The sequence below is a fragment of the Rhinoraja longicauda genome, chromosome 3 (assembly GCF_053455715.1).
Source record: "Rhinoraja longicauda isolate Sanriku21f chromosome 3, sRhiLon1.1, whole genome shotgun sequence".
NCBI classification, from domain to species: Eukaryota; Metazoa; Chordata; class Chondrichthyes; order Rajiformes; family Arhynchobatidae; genus Rhinoraja; species Rhinoraja longicauda.
This window is the reverse complement of record NC_135955.1, coordinates 47,221,213-47,230,926: the sequence shown is the minus strand read 5'-3', so window position 1 is coordinate 47,230,926 and position 9,714 is coordinate 47,221,213. Positions and strand designations below refer to the sequence as shown.

The 9,714-nt window shown below is 44.2% G+C and overlaps 1 pseudogene; it reads right to left on the bottom strand.

Annotated features, from left to right (window-relative positions):
- Positions 1-7,223: 7,223 nt before the first annotated feature.
- On the bottom strand, positions 7,224-7,734 carry LOC144592387 (RNA-binding protein 8A pseudogene; annotated as a pseudogene).
- Positions 7,735-9,714: the final 1,980 nt, after the last annotated feature.

The window sequence follows — 9,714 nt, the reverse complement described above, 5'->3', positions numbered from 1 at the left end:
GGCTAATAATTGCATATACTGTAGAGGAAAACTCTGATTATCAGGCACCTTCCCGGCTTCATTTTAAATGGAGCAAGAGGGGCAAGGCCATGGCGAGTTTAAAGAGAGTGCAGGAAACACAACCTAATGAACTAGTGTCATTCTTCAGGATTTCAAACAACTAGATATGGAATATTGGATCTTTACAGTACATGAGAATCACCTATATATTCTCATATATTTAGTTAAACCCTCAGAAAACAAATTTACACTTTGTCATAGAGAAAATGATGTGTGTCTTGTTCCTTGCAAGACTCACATCTCCAAAGCTTATGTCACTGGATGGATGCATCCAGGAATGCAGCTCTCTCTTGGGTTTGTTAAATGACATTGATGGTGGCTTGGAATGATCCAAGAACATAATGAATTAATTCCATAGAGATATTCATTCTTAAGATTAAATGGGGATGAGAAATAAATGCTGCTCTTACCTGCAATGCCCTGATCCTGGAAAATAAACTTATTTTTTAAAAATGCCCATTTTATGTAATTTGTCTGCAGGTTTATACCTAATACCTAGTGCCATCATTGGTGCATGGAAGCCTTTCTTTATGCAAAATGGGTGTATTGAAAAAATTAATAATGCTTAACTAATAAGCAAATTTTCCACCCAAAATTAGATAGCAAGAAAAAAAATCAAGATCGATTATGTAACTAATTTAACATTGCTCATGTGAACATGTTTGAGTGTTTCTGGTGCAGCCCTGCTCCTGTCAACTGCGATGGAGAGGGAATAAAGTATACTCTGGTCAATTTATCTCAAAACATGGACTGAACATTTGAGGTCTCTGTCAGATGACATTATTTGCTAATATTTGCATGACAAAAATAAATAATTATTACCCATGGAAATTGGGGAACAAGAAAGTAACTTTAAAATTGTGATTAACAGCATTTCTCAAATGAATTACGATTCATTGCAAATTAGACTGTGATGTACATCAGAGACATTGTCACACTGTAGCTTACTATAAATTAACTGGTTAATTATTAATGCCTGACTTGGCTCTGTTGGAAGAAAGACCATGGTATTCATGACAAAATCAGCAAGAAAACCACACTTACAGTTAAAGTACTTAAAATTATAGGAGAACATTATTTGATCTCTTACAAAACCATTCAATACCTCTGTACAACATTGCAAAGCTTGTGTGAAAGTGATAAGGAAAGGTCAACAAAATATCACATGTCTCACTTGGCGTGAAAGAATGTAAGAAATGGTTTATTAACTTTAAAAAGGTGGATCGGTTAACTTTAAAAAGGTGGATCGGTTGACACTGGCACACTATCAACAGTGGAAAGAACAGCTGAAAGGGTGGGGCGCTGATTCCCAAAAGTCCTAACAACTTGCTGCGAGATAGGAATAGATTTGAACAATTGAATGCTTTGTTTCTGGTAAGTTTATTTACTGTAAACATGTGAAGTTTTTGCTTTACAGATATCAAACATCTGCAATGTGAATTAACCAGATATTTGACACTATGGGACACTCTTTTTTATGCTTCTTGTTGCTATTGGTTTCTGTTTTGTCACCACATGAAGCTGTATGGATTTCTGGTTCCTGGGTTTCTTCCAGCTAGATTTTTATCCTTTGCCTTTCAGCTGCAAAGTGATGACCTTTGCACGAGTGTACACATCAATGTCCAGTGAGCAATGGGTGTGAACCAGCGAGAATGCCGTTTGTGATCAATGTGAGTAACAAACATGGAAGCCAGTTAAATGTATAGCCATCGTTTCATAGAACATAGAACAGCTCAGAAACAGGCCCTTCAGCCTACAATATCCATGCCCAACATGATGTCAAGTTAAACTAATCCCCTCTGCCTGCATATGATCCATATATTTCCATCCCTGCTTATCATGTGCTTATCTAAATGTCTCTTAAATTACACCGCCATCATCCCTGGAAGCATCGACCATTCATTTCATATAAAACTTGCCCCGCACATCTCCTTTAAATTTTGTCTCTCTCACCACAAAGCTATGCCCCCCTAGATTTTGATATTCCACCCTGGGAAAAAGGTTCTAACTGTCTATGCTCTCTATGCCACTCATAATTTTATATTCAGGTCTTGCCTCAGCCTCTGATATTCCAGAGAAAACTATTCAAGTTTGTCTGACCTCACCTTATCGGTAATACCTTCTAATCCACACAGCATTTTGGTACCTCTGCTGCACGCTTCGCAAGCCTCCACATCCTTCTTGCAGTAGGGTGACCAGAATTGCACACAATGTCCTCTAAATAGTCTAAACAGCGTTCGATACAGTGGACCACACCATCCTTATTGACCGTCTCCGGTACGCGGTTGGCATTGATGGCACTGCCCTGAGCTGGTTCGTTTCCTACCTCAAAGATAGGAGTTTCGCCATCAACATAGGCAGTTATTCCTCTTCTCCAGCTAGCCTCTCCTGCGGAGTTCCACAAGGCTCCATCCTAGGCCCCATTCTCTTCTCTCTATACATGCTCCCCCTTGGCGAAATCATTCAAAGGCACGGCATTTCTTTCCACTGCTATGCCGATGACACTCAGCTTTACCTCCCCCTGAAACCCAACAACCAGTCAAATTTAAACAGCCTCTTACACTGCCTTGAGGACATAAAATGTTGGATGGCACAGAACTTCCTCCAATTAAACGAGAGCAAGTCTGAGGTCATCCTATTCGGCCCCCCCGACTCCATCAAATCGATAACAGGCAGTCTTGGAAGCCTTTCCTGCCTAGTCAAACCGCATGTCAAAAACCTCGGCGTGATATTTGACTCTGCATTAAAGTTTGACAAGCAAGTCAACGCTGTGGTAAAAGCCAGCTTCTTCCAACTTCGTACCATAGCTAAAATCAAACCTTTCCTCCAATTCGACGACACAGAAAAAATCATTCACGCTTTCATTTCCTCCCGCCTAGACTACTGCAACTCCCTATACACTGGGATCAGCCAATCATCCCTGTCCCGCCTGCAACTGGTCCAAAACGCCGCAGCGAGACTCCTGACGGGTACCCGTAAAAGGGACCACATCACGCCGATTCTGGCCTCTCTCCACTGGTTCCCTGTACGGTACAGAATCAACTTCAAGCTCCTCCTATTCACATATAAAGCCCTAAATGGACATTCCCCCCCCTACATCACAAATCTTCTAACCCACCTCTCTAACTCCAGGTCCCTCAGATCGGCCGACTTGGGGCTACTCACTATCCCGCGGTCTAGGCTTAAGCTCAGGGGTGACCGTGCTTTTGCGGTTGCAGCTCCTAGACTGTGGAACAGCATCCCTCTCCCCATCAGAACTGCCCCCTCCATCGACTCCTTTAAGTCCAAGCTCAAAACCTATTTCTACTCCCTAGCGTTTGAGGCCCATTGAGGAGGCGCTGTGAACTGTTTTGTATGTGCTGTTATGTTTGTGTGCTACTGTATGTTTCATTTTTTCCTTAGTACCTATTCAGATGTACAGCACTTTGGTCAACGTGGGTTGTTTTTAAATGTGCTATACAAATAAAATTGACTTGACTTGACTAAACAATAGTTCAATAAATATGGCCAAAACAAAGTCCTATAAAGCTGTATCATGACCTCCTGACTCATACTCACTGCCCCAACCTATGAAGGCAAGCACACCATATGACTTCTTACCATAGAAGGGGAGGGGGGGGGGGGGGGGGGGGGGGGGGGAGAACAAAAGGAGGAGCTGGTGTGCTTTCTAACTTTGTCAGTGCCGTAGGTGGCTGCTATTTGTATACGTTGAAATTCTTTGCTCGCATACCCACTGTGCCTATTCACATGTAACTATAAAGTATTCCATTCCATTCCACTCCACTCTGTCCACTTGGGTTGCCACTTTCAGGGAAGCTATGGACTTGGTGCCTGAGATCCCTCTGTATAGTGATGCTGTTAAGTATCTTGCTATTAACTGTATACTTTTCCCTTACATTTGACCTCCCAAATTACAACACCACACACTCGCTTGTATTAAACTCCATCTGCTTCCATTAAACTCCAGCGAATTGATATTCTGTTGTATACTCTGACATCCTTCTTTACTCTCTGCATTTGCACCGATTTTGGTGTCGTCTGTCAACTTACTAACCAACTGATCTACATTTACATCCAAGTTGTTTATATATATCACCATCGGCAGAGGTCCCAGCACAAATTTCTGCAGAACTCCACTGGTCAGACCTCCAGACAGAATAACAACCTTCTATAACAACCATTTATTTTCTATTAGTAAACGAGTTCTGGATCCCATGCATTTTAATCTTCTGGATCAGCCTACCTTGAGGGACTTTATCAAGTGCCATACTGAAATCCATGTAGACAACATCTACTGCCCCTCCCTCATCAACTACCTTTGTCATCTTATCAAAGACTCAATTAACTTTGTAAAACATGATTTGCTGCAGCCAAAGCCATGCTGACTAATTAACCCATTCTAAAGGAGAGTAAATCCTATCCCAAAGAATACTCTCCATAGCTTCCCAACCACTGACACGAGGCTCACTGGCGTATAATTCCCTGGATTATCTCTACTTCCCTCTTAAACAAAGGAACAATATTGGCTGGTCTCTCGTCCTCCAGACCATGCCTGTGGCTAGAAGAAATACAAAGATCTTTGTCCAGGCCCCTGCAATCACCTCCGTTGCTTCTGTCAATAACTTAGGATGGGCCCATCGGACCCTGCATATTTATCCACCGTAATGTGTTTTAAGAACACCAAAACTACCTCTTTCTTGATTTCAAACTGCCCTAGTATATTGGCATTCCCCGTACTGATTTCATTGCCCTCCATATCCTGCTCCTTGGTCAAAACAAATGCAAAGTACTCAGAGTACTTCACCTACATCCTCTGACACCAAGCATAAATTTCCTCTTTTATCTTTGAGCAGTCCTACCTTCTCCTTGGTTTTTTAAAAACGTTTGTATAAAAAGCCTTGGATTTTCCTTAACCCAACTCAGCAAAGACATTTCAAGGCCCCTTTTGTTCCTTCTAATAGGCCGCTTGAGTTCCTTCTTGCTTGTTTTATATTTCTCAAAGGCACTGTCTAATTTAATCTTCCTAAATCTTACATATGCTTCCTTCTATTTTTTAACCAAATTTACAACCTCTTCGGTCATCCAAGGTTCTCTTACTTTGCCATCCTTCTCCTTCCTCCTTACTGGAAAATGCTGGCCCTGACCTCTGAGCAGCTGACCTTTAAATGACTCCCACATGTCAGACGTGGACTTACCCAATAACAACTGCTCCCAATTTACTCTCCATAGCTCCTGCCTAATAATGCCGTAATCCTCCCTACCCCAATTAAGCATTCTATCCCAAGGTACAGATGTATCCTCATTTATTATGATCTTAAAACTTCTTGTTACTTCACAAGAATAAAATTATTTATTTGTTAAGCCTGAAAAAAAATAATTGTGAATTTGTGTTCTTTGCTCTTTGTTTGCAGAATAAATAGGAATAATATAAGTGATGGATATGGGAGGAGAATACATTACAGAGGTAATTAGTGGGGGAGTGGGATTGCTTTGAAAACTGGCATTGACTGAGTGGAATGAAATAGGCTACTTCTAGGTTGTATAGAAATATGGACATGGCTTTATTTGAACATGCAAACTGAACACATTATTTTCATTCAGTCTTTGCTCTTTCCTATCCATCACAATCTCCTCCCCCTCTGTTCCCCAGCACCTCAACAACTGCATTCCTTACACTTGTTGACAGCTCCATCCCTCCCAGAGTGAGGTTGTATTTGCACTGTCTCTCTTTGCCCTCTTTGGGAACACTCCCTGACAGCATTCATCCTCCACCTTCCCAGTCCCAGCAGCCACATTGTCCAAAGCCTGCGGCCTAGCCCTGATCCCCCAAACTCCTCCTAGAGAACCTCAGTTGACCTCCTGGTGCTGACTGAAGCCAGCAGATCATTGTTTCCCAGAGAGCTGTGGGTGGTCTGGTGGATAGACACAAAATGTTGGAGTAAATCAGCATGACAGGCAGCATCTCTGGATAGATGCAATGGGTGACGTTTCAGATCGAGACCCTTCTCCAGTCTGAAGAAGGGTCTCTACCCGAAACATCACCCATTCCTATCCAGAGATGCTGCCTGTCCTGCTGAGTTACTCCAGCATTTTGTGTCTATCTTCAGTGTAAACCAGCATCTGCAGTTCCTTCCTACACGGTGGTCTGGTGGGTCCTGACTGGTAATTCCCCTCTTCATGAAGGAGGACCTTCTGAGCCTTTCTGACCAACCCTCAATAAGAATTGCAGGGGTCAGTGGGAATGAACATGGTACTTATTAGCAATTGTTTGGAAAGTGTTACAATTCATCTCCCTGAACCACAACATAACCTCCAAAACTGCTTCATTCAAATGAGCAATGCTGCTGATTGTAGATGCTTTGTTTCAATCATTGCACCTATGATTATAATGGGATGGTTTGAGTACCAAAGTCCTAGCTGCTTCTGCTGGATAGTCCAATGTCCTCCAAATCCTTTGTGTTCTCTGTAGTGAGGCACAATAGAAATATATCATTGACCTTACGATTATGCCTTTTGTTTCTTTTCACATATTAAACTTTATTTTAATTAATTTTTTGTTTTAGAGCTACAGAGCGGAAACAGGGCCTTCGGCCCACCGAGCCTGCACCGACCAGCGATCCCCACACATTAACACTACCCCACACACACTAGGGACAATTTACATTTATACCAAGCCAATTAACCTACAAACCTGTACGTCTTTGGAGTGTGGGAGGAAACCGAAGATCTTGGCGAAAACCCATGCAATCACAGGGACAACGTACAAACTCCGTACAAACAGCACCCGTAGTCGGGATTGAACCCGGGTCTCTAGTAGGGCAGAAACTCTACCACTGCGCCGCCGTGCCCAGTGCCAGATTAACTTAGTAGCAAAAGTAGCATATGCTACAGGCCCCGCATTTACGAGGGCCCCGCACCAAATGCTTCTTCAGACTGAAGATTTTTTTTAACAAAATATACTTTATTTCTCAGTGTTGTTTTGCACAAGCCAACCTTACCCTTCCCTCCCCACCCTCTCCCCAGCCCCACGACAGTCCCAACTGAGATTAAACGGCCTCTGTAACGCACGGCTCAGTTTGGGCGCGGCCATCTGTGGCACGTCTCGGTCTCCGGCGCTGTGCGGGCCGCTCCGTCCCACCGGTCGCTCCGCACTCCGTCCCGGCTCAGTGACGCTTCCGGTCCGGCCAGCTCCGGCTTCTCCTGCGGTCACTCCGCCTCTTGCTCCTAGGGGGCCCCTGACGAAGCTCCAATCCACGCTGATGGGTTTCCCGGCAAGCACCGACCTGTTCAAACCCTCCATGGCTGCCTGCGCCTCCTTGTAGGTCTCGTACGCCACCAGAGCGTAGCCCTTGAGGTAGCCGGTGCACCGGTCCAGGTTGAGATGCAGGTTCTTGATCTCACCGTACTCGGCAAACTTGTCGTTGATGTCCTTCTCGGATGTCCTTCCTCGTGGACCCTGGTCACAAACAGGATCCACCCCTCCACTGAGCGTTGAGGGCCTGGCTCGTCGCTGTCTTGCTCCCTGGAGTCATAGTCTTCTCGCAGCCTGGATCGAGCGCCTTCCTTGGAGCCAAATCCTCGCCCCTTCCTCTTCTTCACCTCCTTCAGTTTGTGGATATTTTTGTCGTCCTTGTCGTCCATGGCGAAGTCCTCGCAGCCCGCCTCATGGAGGTCCAGCAGAAGATGGGTGACGTTTCGGGTCGAGACCCTACGGAAGGGTCACCCATTCACCCATTCCTTCTCTCCCGAGATGCTGCCTGACCTGCTGAGTTACTCCAGCATTTTGGGTCTACCTTGTGTAGGGGTGCCAACTATAGCACTCCCAAATACGGGATAACGTTACATCACTGCCCCGTGCCCTATGTGACCTCACCCAGTTAGCGGCCACGTGCTCCTACTCCACCAATGGCGGCCGCCCCGGGCCGGGAGGCGGGTTGCTCCGCAATCTCCGTTAGGCGGTGCCCGGACCTACACTTTTCTGACCTCCGGAAGGTAGGCACAGTTTTTAACCAGCATCTGCAGGTTTTTCCTACCTGCACTGTCTGGGCCAACAGTGTCCGGGCCTACAGCGCCCCCTGGGCCTCATACAGGACAAGGACGGTCCCGTATGGGCCAAGCCAATTGAGCCCAAAATACGGGACGTCCCGGCTAATACGGGACAATTGGCAACCCTAACCTCCGGACAGTGTAGGCCTGGGCACCGCCTAACGGAGGTTGCGTAGCAACCCGCCTCCCGGCCTGGGCGGCCGCCATTAGTGGAGCGGGAGCACATGACCGCTGGCTGGGTGAGGTCAGATGGGGCGCCGGGCGGTGACGTCACCTTGTCCCGTATTTGGGAGTGAGGAAGTTGACAACTGTAGCTACAGGTCCCGGACTAGCTTAATCCGGCCCTGACTGTGCCTCCCATAAGCTTTATTTTAACTGCTCATCTCTGGACATATATGTTTTCCCCTTTTCAGCCCATTTTTGTAGCTTACCAAAAAGCACTTGAAAATGTTCTTTTTGGCCTTGATATTGATTAAAAATAGCAGTAAAACATTTCTAAGCATGTCCTCAGCTGTTCGTTCTCTGAAATCTTCCTACGCGCTTTCTCCCACCCTACCCACAATCCCTCCCCATGTATTTAGACGATTACAATTTTAATGATCAGATTGATTTATTGATCTGTGAATCATAGCTGTGCCATCATTATTTTAACAATGTGAGTTAAGTTCAGTGTCCTCCTCCTTTTAATAGAAAATAATTGTTTGAAACATTGATGTCCGGAACATTTTCTTGTCTGATTTGAACTGATATTTATTCTTTTTATTGTCTCACAAAAAGTATTTAGTTTAGATACATGCCAGAGATTTGCACAGGGCAACTTTGAAAATCCCAGACCTCTGCCTTTTTGAAAATCCCTAATGCAATGATTGATTTTAAAGGGGCTGGGTGAGTTATCCCTTTGAACAAACTGATGTCAAGGGAAAATATTAAATAATCGTCTATTAAATTGAAAAACTGCCAATGAGACACACGCCAGATCAAATTCACACAGCAGGTTTCTATTTAATTTAATTGTTCAGTCCTTCCTTCAAACAAATGCGATAGCACTGATTGAAAAATCATTGCATCAATGTGGAGACAGGGCAACATTTTCCCACGTGTGGAATTTTTTAACCTCTCACATTCTGAAACTGAATGAAAGGATCTATCACAAGGTAAATATTTGATAATGCTTTCATTTTGATAGATTAACCTACATAAGCCACAGTTATGTGCACGGCAAGAATGACCAGCACCCTCGACATAATGTTTCTGGTTCCTAGCTCATATAATTTGTCTGAATTCAATACTTATGGTCTGGGATCTTAATCAACTAATTAAAAATGCCACTGAAGTGTTTCCTTTGATTTTTTTCCACTGGTAAGATTCATTATTTTATTAATAATTTTGTTCAACAATTAGACCCAAAGTTACTGCTGCACACAAAGTGTTAGAGGAACACAGCAGGTCAGGCAGCATCTAAGGAGGGAATGGACAAGTGGCATTTCAGGTCAGGACCCTTCTTCAGACTGATTAGACTGTTCTTCACCTTTGTGTTTTGCTCATGATATTACCTCGTTTTCTGAAGGTTTTCTCAGTTATTATTGGCAGCATATCAAAAAACAAATA